We start from the raw sequence: 12,114 nt of genomic DNA on the forward strand, positions 1-12,114 counted from the left end.
GGTTCGAAACCTGCTCCGGGCAACGTTCTTTTCCTTTTTTAAATTTATTTCTTGATTTTTTACTGGAGCTTTTACGATCCAATGTTTACATTTATCAATATAAAGCATTTAATGAATAAGTTAAAAAAATGCCAAAATCTGTGAAAAGGCCCCTTTAAAAACAATTGACACAAAAACTGTAAAACGATAAAAAATATCAACATATGCCTCGATTCAATTTTACAAAGCAAGCAAATTGTAACACATTAACGACCGCGAAACGAAGTTTTTACCTTAATATAATTCATTTCATTTACGAAAGAAAATGATCACAATCCAATATGGCAGCGATTGCTACTGACAAAATGATGTCGATGTTAACATACATGTACATGTAGATTTACACACAGAGTCGTTCTAAACATAAATTATAAAAAACAAGATTTCTATACTCGCCTAATTTTTTCATGGACGCTGCAGATTTTGATGGCGTGTAGATATAGTATCGTACGTGCTTTTACTTGTTATTTCAATATCCTTGAAGTTTTCATTTTTTCCATCTAGTGTAATCGGTAACGGGATCTTTATTTACGTACGATACATTATTTAGTTCTTAACAGTTAATTATTCTGTCCATTACGGTCTTAGTGAATGTTGTATATGTAGTGTTTCATTTTCAATTAGCATTAAATGTTACCATTCTTCATTTTATGCAAATTAGCGTTAAGCGCTAATATTCTATAATCCATAATAGATGTAAATAATCAAAGAAGTCGACAGTGTAAACAGCCCATTTTATTCTCTGTAATATCCGAGAAAACACTGTAATATCCGAGAAAACACTGTGTTAATTTATTAAACAAGATAAACATTTGCATGCATAAATATCATTTATGATATATATACGTACATATGCAACGATATTGATTCTTAATATATATTAATAAATCACACAGAATATTGTTCAATTTCACTAACAGTTTTCAGGCATTAACATTATTTTGTTAAATCATAAAATAAAGAAATTATTTATTTATGAGAAGACAGTACTATTTGTTTTACTAATATGATACTTATAAAATAGCAATTATCATTAATACACAATATATATTTATTTGGATATTGCGCAGTCAACCAACTTTCCTAAATACTCTACATTGAATGTAGGTGAAACGAATTAAAGTAGTAAACAATAATTTAAGTATGAATATATTTATTTGCAGCAAACAATAATTTAGGTTTGAAAATAAATAAGTATCAACAGCTCACCTGTAATATCCGAGAAAACACTGTGGTGAGTCCCCCGCAGTGTTTTCTTAAATATTCTTCCAGATGCAATTTTCTGAAACCTGATCAGACTTTTCCTAATACGTTTCTCACGTGATCCTATGTGGTCTCACGTGGTACGCTGATTCACCTACTTTTTTATATTTGTTCGGGTCAAAGTTGTTAACCCTTGGTCATGGGACTTTCCAGAAGTTTCTATTGCTTACGTTTGCGTTCTTGATTTGGTAAACAATTTAGATTGGAATGTGCTATTCTTTGTTAGCTTAGTAAGCTGTTTTCTTATAGTACATCAATATGATAGAGTTTGTAGCTCACCTGGCACAAAAAGTATTCCGGTGTGGTTTTGTGAAAACTGGGCTTAAATGCGTGATATGAACTGCGCAATTCCTTAAGTATTTCTAACAATGTACAATAGTTATTCTAAACAATATGCAATAGTTATTTTAAACAATATGCACTAGTTATTTTAAACAATATGCAATAATTATTTTAAAATTTTGTTAATTGAAATTAATTAAAACTTTATTAATTATGATTAATTAAAATTATTAAATAAGTTAAAGTGAAAATTTAAATATTACAAATATTTCATAAGATTGTGATTTTAATTGGATTACATCTTCCCCTCCTTCTTTTAAATTAGAATTCCTATTCTAATATATGGGCTGTTTAAATTTAATTGCTGTTTAAAACAATCCCAGAACATTTAACTATATAATATTAAAGCATGCATACATGAATCTAACATATTTAACAACAATCGAAATAGATGTAATATATAGATAATAGAAAAAGAATTCGTAAACACACTAGGCATTAATCGTAAATGAAAATACAACAACTCTAAATATACACTCCGCCTGAAGTGTCTATAACAAAACAACAAATATAAACAGGGTTTCAAATAAACTATATTAGAGAGTCAATACTTAGATCATTATTTGAAACATCAATAAGACAAAGATCAAGTACAACGTAATTGAAATACACAATAATGACAAAGCAGTCTATATACATGTTAGTATTTGTTGGAAAACAAAAGAATTATCAAGTATTATTTATACAATTGAAAAGTTTGTAAGTTAATGTTTAGCATAGGTGATTTTAATAGTCACATTTAGTTATACATTTTTATGTTTAGTATGTTCATTTGGGTTCCAACATATACTGAGTTATTAGTTTCCAGTTGAAACATTTTACAGCATGGAGACATAATTTACAAATTTTGAATCCGTTTTGTGTAGTGTCATAGGAGCAGAAGATATGATGGGGTGTATGGCAACAAGGGGTTCGACTTAAGAATAAATGAACAAGAGGATCAAGTTTTTTGAATTTTGGACGACAATGTTTCAGCGAAGCATGACAAACTCGACAATATGTGTTGTCAAAATCGATAGGGATCGATTGGCTTTTAAGGGATTGTTTGTAAAGGCGAAAATGTTGAGTCATTAAGTTATTGATTTGTTTAAGATCTGCATTTAAGATGTCTGTAATGGAAAAATTGGATAACGAGGGAGGTAGAAATTTTGATTGAAGAAATCTTTTGCGGGCTATTATGGATATTTGGGATTTTGAACCGAACCTTAAAATAATTGTTTGGCAGATTTGAAAATTTAGGGGGTGGATTTCATAAAGTAGATGGTCGAGCATTTGAAGATAGAGTATATTTATGTCGAAGTAGTCTATAGCAAAAATTAAGCTTGAAAATGAAATGTTAGGATTATTTAACATGTGGGTAAATAGTAACTTTTTAGTGCGTCTATGGATTTTTCTTAATTTGGGAAAAGTATTTAAAAAGTATTTTATGTGATGCAGTTGATAGTGATCTAAAGGGAGGGAAATGTATAAATTACTAGAAGAGTTGCCGTTGTATTTAAATAATAACTTGAAATAATTAGAGAACAATATAAAAAATGAAATGTTAATAACAATATCCATTTTATGAAAATAATGAAATGTAAAATTGACAATAGGGAACCAAAAATGTAACGATAAAATGATATTATATATACAATAGAGTATCAATGAAAATACAAATTTAAGAACACAATTATGAAATACACACTATATTCATATGAATGATGTATTGTCGTGTGCGCCTGAAATGAGAACAGCGAAAGTATAAAAAATTTTTGAAGTATGTATGTAATGAATAAAATCAAAGTATGTAACGATTGACATCTAATATGAGAAAACATGTAAAATGTAGTATTTAATAATGAAGATTAAATTAAATCATTTCAATAATCTTCAAAGTATTTATAATGGTTAAATGGGAAAAAAAATGAAATATAACATTGAATAATTGACGTCAGAGTTGAAATCCATGCAAAATTTGACATCAAAGTTATTACATATTCAAATATGATGATGACAAACTGATAACTAATGCAATTCCACTAATGCTATTCCATTTTTTTTTTTTTTTTTTTTTTTTTTTTTTGAAGTTGAAGTTCGTTTATGTACGTTCCTTAATTCCGTTATGGACCAAGAATAGTTCAGTGTGATAGTTTGTGTTGAGCATTTGTCGAAGTTTGATGTACTGATAAATGCCAATTGACAGAGCAGATGGTATTTCCATTATTATATCCCCTGTAGCGTTCCGAAACGAAATTTCTGTAGTGTTAATGAGCAGTTTTGGAAACAATCCAAAGCGTATGCTGTTTATGTTCAGGGTGACAGGTAAGTCAATGATCCATTCTGATCGACAAGAAACCGAACTGACGATGTTGATATCAATACAATTTAAACCATTTGATACATGTAAAATCAAAAGAGTGCCACGTTGTCGTTTGAATATTTGCAATTTGCGAAGGATTGTTATTAGCAAGAGAACGTGAATCATGGCCAGAAAGACAAGAAAATGTTCATATTTCAGAGACTCATTAAGACTGTTGGTAAATTCCTGAAAGTGGTGATAGCGTGGTGGGATTGTCGTATTTAAGATGTTGTGCCGCTGTTGGTTTTATTAGTGTAATTGCAGTTAATAGAATGCGAATTTTTCGTGAAAGAAATATCAACATGAGCGTGTTTCCGATTGTGAGTAATATACCTATGATTGAAATTATATCTAAAGTGGATAAACCTGATTCAATTGAGATTTCACCGTTAAGCATTGCTTCTGTTAGGCTATGGTACACAATTTGGTTTTTCTTTGCTCTTTTCACAAAGGTTTGCATGTCAATTTCTAATTTGTGCGACCGAGTTAATATATCCTGTGTGTTTTGATCGAAGGTTTTAAATACCGGTAATTTATTGGATCATTGTACGAAATGTTTTTCATCAATTTATCCAAAACCGTATTATTAAAAAATTGTTGGAGTAACGGTAAGTTAATTGGATATATTTGGTCGACAGTAGTATCGTTTGTCAAACATTTTGTGAATTGCTCATCAATACGTTGACTTTTTGAGACTAGTTTACATGCACATGGTACATCGATAATGCAGTACTTACAATCATCTATTGTTTTAGAACGATTTACACATTCCAATTTTAAATTTGATTGCATGTATGCAAGTACCTTAGAACTATTTAAAATTCTCAGCTCTGGTTTCAAGACGTTTCTTACTATCTTATATTCACATATATCTTTCGTTTTTGCATTGTCCCCGTGTTTCAAGAGTTCTACGAAACAATTCGTATTGAAATCGATTTCAAATATAACATTATGTTTACATAAAATTGTTGAACCTGCTGTCAAACATTCTCTCAAGAATGATTCATCAAGAAAAGTGAATAATAGGTTTTTCCCATTATAAATTAAATACCGCGGTTTTGATGTGAATTCATTAGCATCTTTGTTTTTTATATCATTGTCAAGAGGAATTGGAAAGAAATTTAATTCATAAATTTCGTTATCCAAACTGTTTGTCAGTGGAAACAATACCATTATGTATATCGAATTATTGTTGCGTCCATAAATAAATTCAGCATGATTGTAGTAGAATGCCAATTCAGTGCTGACCAATTTATGAGTCGGATAGTTGATTTTTAACGACGAAGCTATTTCTGTTAACGTTTGGGACATTAGTTCGGGGTTTATTATATGAATCGATAATTTACGATTGCTCAGTGATTCAATTCCTATGGCTAGCCTATCAAACTGTGACCTTATTTTGATCATTTTATCATTTACATCTAGTATTAACTTTTCAGCAGTTGTATGTTTATTTGACATAGATTCCATTTCGTCCACAATTTTATGCCTGACTGCTGAAGCATTCGCAACGAATTCATCGAATAATTTCATATGCTCGTGAACATTAGTTGCAAATGATGCCATTTCGCCGAATTCGTGCGTAAATGTGTTTGTTAAGAGATTAACTCTTTGTGCCAATTTATTTGCATGATCGCGTAATCGATTAAGTTGTGACGTTGTTGCAATGCCAAAAAGAGTTGAACCTAATTGTCCTATAAAGGGAAGTAAGGGTTGTGACTCACGTGTCTTCCGTTTATCTGAGATTGTAGGAATCATGCTACGAAATTTGTGTAACAAAGATTGTATATCATGTTCCATTAAAATCCTTAGAGTGTTGAATTCGACGCTAATGGTACATCCTTTTTCGTAGAAATAAGTGTCTCTACACAATGAATAATTTCTACCGATGTCACTATTGAAATGATAGTCCGGCATATCAAATCGAAAAGTATGCGTCCATTCATTATTCACGAAGTTTATTGTTTTTGGATCTGAGAACTTAACGCCATGGTTCATCAGCAATTTTTCGCTGTGTGCTCCCACAAGTGACAGGAAAAGTATAATGAATCGTGTGACCAACATCTTGCCTAAAAGAAAAAAAAAACAGTTAATTTGTTTATCATTTTACCGTTTTCTTTTGTGATTTTTCTTTAGAGATTTGTTTATATAAAATTGTTTAATAAGTGCTTCTGATGTGTCTTCGTCATTTGCCCAACTGTTCTTATACTTTTTGTTTGTCCATTTTATCAAATATTGTCTTTGATTATCTTTAATTCTGGTTTTTAAAATTTTGTCAGCTTTGTACCATTTCTTGTTTGAATTTTTTGGTGAAATATCATTTTGATTTATTGTATTTTGTTTGTCAGTTGCCGTTATATTTGGCTGTGTATTGTTGGTAACGGTTTGCGGATTGTTTTGATTTTCTGTGTTATCATTAGTTTCTTTTTCATGGAATTTGAATGTTTGAGATAAATCACGTAAATCCTTTTCATCATGGTATCTTCTTAATCTGTTGATATTAACTGGAACTTTTAATTCTTTGTTTGAATATCGTTCTCTCAAAATATATGTGCCATTTTGTAATATTTTGGTTATATAATAGGGTTGCTCTGAAAATTTTCGAAACAATTTTCTGGATTTATTTAAAGGTACTTTTTCTTGTTTAATAAAAACAAGATCTCCTAATTTAAATGGACGTATTGCAGTTTTGCGATTGTAAAACTTACGCATAACGTCACGAGAATTATTTATGTTTTCTTGTGTGATATTCCATATAAGTTTAAATCTTTGTTTCAATTCCTCAACATAAGTGTTTATTGAAGGGTTGGTATTAATTGGTGGAAATAATTCGGAAGTGATGGGTTTATTCATATGTCGGCCGAAAAGAATGTAGTACGGAGAGTATTGTGTCGTTTTCGGACATACTGTTGAATTATAGGCTAATTGGACACTGGAAAGCTTATCAGGCCAATCGCTTTCGTCTTTTAACGATGTACGTAGTATTGAGAGTAATGTAGAGTGTACCCGTTCTACCATTCCGTTACTCATTGGGTGATAAGATGAAGTTCGATGCCTCTTTATTTGAAAGAATTTATAAAGAACATCCATTATACCACTTAAGAAGTTTTGTCCTCGGTCAGATGTGATACGTTTGGGCGGTCCAAATATTGCAAATACTTTATGATAAAGTTGTTCTGCGATTTCAATAGTGTTTTGCGTTTTTAATGGTATAAATAGTGCGAATTTTGAAAATGCGCATATAACGCTTAAAACATATTTATATTCTTTGCTCTGTTTTGCTACCGTAACAATGTCGATGTGTAACATGTCAAATGGTGCGCTTGCAATAAAAGGTTCTTGTAATGGATATGGTTTATAATTGTGATCTCTTTTAAATATTTGACAGTTTTTACAAGATTGAACATAATCTTTAACTGCTTGATACATTTTTGGAAAGTAATAAAAAGTTTTGAGGGTTGCAAACATTCTATCAACACCACAGTGACCATTTAAATCATGAAAACTGTAAAGTATTTCACTTCTTAATGACTCAGGTAAAGCTAATTGTTTAATTAAAGTTTTTTCAGTTTGATGTTTCTTAGATCTTGGTTCGTAAAAATGAAACAGAACATTGTCAACTATTTCGTATTGGGTGCTTATATATGGAATTCGTTTTGCTGAGTCTTTATCATCAGGTAAATGACCGTTCTTTAAAAATGCATAAATGTCGCCGAAGTCTTTTGATGTAGCTTGTAAGTTTATAATGTCTAGTTGATTAGTTGTTAAGTGCGCGTGTTGTTTGCGGTCATTGACTGTCTGGAGTTGTGAACCAGGTATGTGATCATTATCTGAGATAACACTGTTGTCAGGTGGAATGGTGCTAAGTTGATTGTCAGCAGAGATAATTGGTTGATGATTGGTGGGTGTTGTGTTGATCGTTTGTTTTCGCATTTTTCTTGTGAGAATGTTAACCTGGGAGCAATGATTATTTTGCGTTACTTGTATTGGTGCCAAGGTTTGTGGAGGTGTTAAAGGTGCGTTATCATTGGAAAGTGTATGTATGTTTTCCTTGGATTTAACGTGGGTGTCTGATTTAGAATAGTTAATTCTACTAAGGTAATCGCTCGGATTTGTCTTGCCAGTTTTATAAATGATTTCATGATCATAATTTTCTAGTTCTAAAGCCCATCTATATAGTCTGTCATTTGAGTGTTTTGCTGTATGCAAAAATGTTAAAGCTTTATTGTCTGTTATAATTTTGACATGTATATTTGATATATAGACTCTACATTCTTTCAAAGCGTAAATGATTGCTAATAATTCCAGTTCACAACTACTGTAACGTTTTTCGTTATCTTTTAAAGCACGACCCCCATATAAAATAACATGATGACGTTTTGGAGAATCTTCCTGACATAAAATGAATCCTACTGCGGAGGTACTAGCATCTGTATAAATAGTGAATTCTTGATTAAAATCTGGTAATCGTAAAATTGGTTTTGCCATTAATGCCCGTTTTAAATAATTAAAACTTTTGTCATGTTCCTCGGTCCATTTGAATATGGTATCTTTCTTAAGTAATCTATTTTACGGGGCGACAATGTGTGAGTAGTCTTTTATAAACCGTTTTAAGAAATTTGTCATGCCTAAAAAACTCTTTAATCCCTTTTGATTATTAGGAATTTGGAATTCGTTAATTATTTTCAATTTGTCAGGGTCCATTTGAATAGTGTTTCCTTCAAATACTGTGCCTAGAAATGTAATTCGTTTTTGTGCGAAATGACTCTTTTTAAGATTTATTACTAAACCAGCTTCTTTTAGTTTATGTAAAAATTGAGAAAGTTCTTTGATGTGGGTTTCACTATTGTCACTCATAAGTATACAGTCATCCAGAAAAAATAGAAGGTTTTTGAAATTGAATTCTCCTAATATTTTTGAAAGATACAATGACCAATAAAAAGGACTATTACATAACCCATAAGGAAGTACGTTAAATTGAAAACATCGTCCTGTTGGTGAATTAAATGCAGTATACTTTTTAGAATTTTCGGCCATGGGTAGATTAAGAAATGCTTGTTTTATGTCTATTTTAGTAAAGATAGTTGGCTTTTTCTCTGCGATCATATTTTGAACATCTACAATTGTAGGCATTTGATAATACATTTTCTTCGAAATTTTATTTAACAGTCGGTAATCAATGCATAACCTATATAATTGTTTATTTTCTTGTTGGTCTTCTGGTGAAATATCATCTGAATGTGTATGTTTTTTAACTAATACAATAGGACTACTCCAAATTGAAGTTGATGGTGAAATTATATTTTTATCTAGCATTTTCTGTAATTCATCTTCAATGATTTGTCTCGTTTTGGGGTTTACCGGATATGGTCTTGAACGTATAGGTATAGCATTCGGTATCAATTCGATGGAACATTCAAAATTTTTAACAGCGCCGACATCTGTTTCTGAATCACTAAAAATATCTTGATATTGCTTTAAGAGATCGAACAGTTGCTGATTATTCGCAAATTCTTTTCCTATTTTATTATGTAATATTTGTTCTTTTTCGGTTGTCGTCTTAACGTTTCCACTTTCGTTACATTTATCTAAATTATTAATGTCATATATTTCGTTTTCATTTAAAATATGTATTGAAGCTAAAATATCATATTTATTTATCATTTTTTCTGTATCCGAGTTATTGTAAATTGGAAATTGTATAGTTTTATTTTTGTTGTCTGTAATACATAAATCAAGTTCCATGATATTTGTTTCATCCATAATATGTAAATCTTTATTCAAAAAACATTCTTTTAATTGAACAGGTATTTTCTGAAATGAATGAGGTTTAAGTCTTATCTTTTTATTAGCTTGAATACAGTGAATTTCATTTGTTATAAAATTGGTTTTGCATGTAATATTATCTTTATTTATTTCAAGAGTATTAGTCTCAAAATTTAATTTTGCCTCGTATTGCGAAAAGAAGTCTACTCCTAGTATTGCATTATTCGTTAAGCCTTGTACTATGTAAAACGGGTGCTCAAAGCGCGTGTTGCCAATTAGCATTGGGAGGTTAATGACCCCTTCTACATTGTACGAATTATCAGAAATGGCGGTCTTGACATGGAGATTAGATGGTAGGCATTCGTTTCGCGAAATGTTTGTGGAGGCGAAGAATGATTTGCTGATTACAGACATACTACTGCCCGAATCCAAAAGAATGTTTGTTGGGACATCTGCAATTGTTCCTGGTAAAGAATTATGAAAAAATGTGGATACTACCTTTAAAGCTAATATTTTACGTTTAGATTTAATACTTTGTTTTTGTTTATTTTGAGTTGTATGCGTACTTTTGTTAATTAAACCCTTTTTATTTATTTGTTCGTGTTTTACTTGGAATTTTGAATAATTTGCGTTGTTAAAATGGTACCTACTGCTCTGTCTTTTCCATCATTTTTTAGTTCGAAAACACATTGATTGGAAGTGATTGAATTGTTGGCAATTGTTGCATCGTTTATTGAATGCAAAACAGTTTCTACCCCCCCTACAAGAATCGTATCCGCATTTGGGGCAAATTTGGTTTTGTGCATTTTGTCTGTGTATTTGTAAACGTGGGTTAGATACGGATCTATCGACTATTCGCGGTCTTTGATAGTCTAACGGTACTGACATTCTATAATTTTGGTTTTGTCGTGGTTGAAATTGTTGATAACGGCTGTAAGGAACAGATGGCATTTGATTTGGAAACATATGTTGTTGAGCGTAAGAATTTTCTACCGGTATATTTGGTATTGGGGTTGACTGTAAAGCATTAATTTCCTTAATTTTGATGTCCGCTTTTAAGGTTTTAATCTCTTCCAATAACGTTTGAAATTTTGTGTCAATAGCATTGACTGAAAATGACGTGGTCATGTCACAGAGTTTACAGTATTTGGCCAGTTCTGACAGAGATTCTGGCTGTCTTAAAATAACATCTTTCTTAATACTGTCTCTTAATCCATTGACAAGCAAGCTTACAAGAACTTTTTCTTCTAAGCCTTGTACATCAGTAGAAATTTTTAATGCTCTCGAGATATAATCATCACATGATTCATTTTCTCTTTGTTTAATAGCAATTAGATGATAATCTAATTCTTTAGTCTGAAATCGTTTAGCAAGTGCTTTGGTGAGTTCTTGATAATTAGATTTAATATCTTCGGTTAGATTATTGTAAAAATTCTCTGCATTGTCGGACAGGTAAAATGGAAGAACATTAGCGTACTCACCCCTATCAATGTTATTCATGCTACAAAATTTCTGAAATTTTGCCAGAAACGCTGGTAAACTATCATAGTCTATGCCTGTAAAGCATGCTAACTTAATTATGTTTGGCTTAAACATTGTACCTCTTGGGTCCGAAGTCTGTGCGGTATGGAAGTTTCTCGCCGGTCGTTCCCCGTCTGCTGGAGAGTGGCCAGGTGCGGAAGGCGTCTGCCTACGTAAGTTAATATTGTCACTATTAGCACTTTGCGATGGAAAATTAGCACTATTAACACTAGGTGATGGGGTATTTAAGAAAAAGTTAGGTCTCTGCGAAATAACACTGGAAATTGGATCCTGTAGTCGTTCGTCGGGAAGGCACTGAAAATTACCATATGGCGGTGGTACTGGGTCGTACCGGAAATTGGATAATGGCTCGAGCAGCGATTCCTTCGGCGGGTCCTGCGTTAATGGCTGGAGTGTTGTTTCTTTGGTTTCTTCGGTGTCTGATGCATCGGATTGTAATGGGTGACTTTGAAATGGGCTGTCATGTATTGTTACTCTTCTGATTGTTTTGATAGAATTTAATTGTTTATGAAAATCTGAACGTAATTGTTTTTTACGACGTTTTTCACTTGCAACAAAATCTTCGGGAGTTTGTAAATAAGGTTTTGACTCACTTGATGATTTTGGAGTGTCTTGTTTTGATATGGTAGTTGATGGTTGAAATGGTTGCTCCGGAACTGTCGAATCGTTAGGTGGGGATGTTGGCGGCGTCAACTGTGGCGGTAGAGTGGCTGATAGGCGAGAACGTAAATTGTAGTGAGACATCTTGAAACATTTCTGACGATGTTTGTTGTGGAAAATGTTATTGTAAAGGAATTAAACTTTAGAACCTATTCTCCACC

Source organism: Dreissena polymorpha, chromosome 2 (assembly GCF_020536995.1).
Source record: "Dreissena polymorpha isolate Duluth1 chromosome 2, UMN_Dpol_1.0, whole genome shotgun sequence".
NCBI lineage: Eukaryota > Metazoa > Mollusca > Bivalvia > Myida > Dreissenidae > Dreissena > Dreissena polymorpha.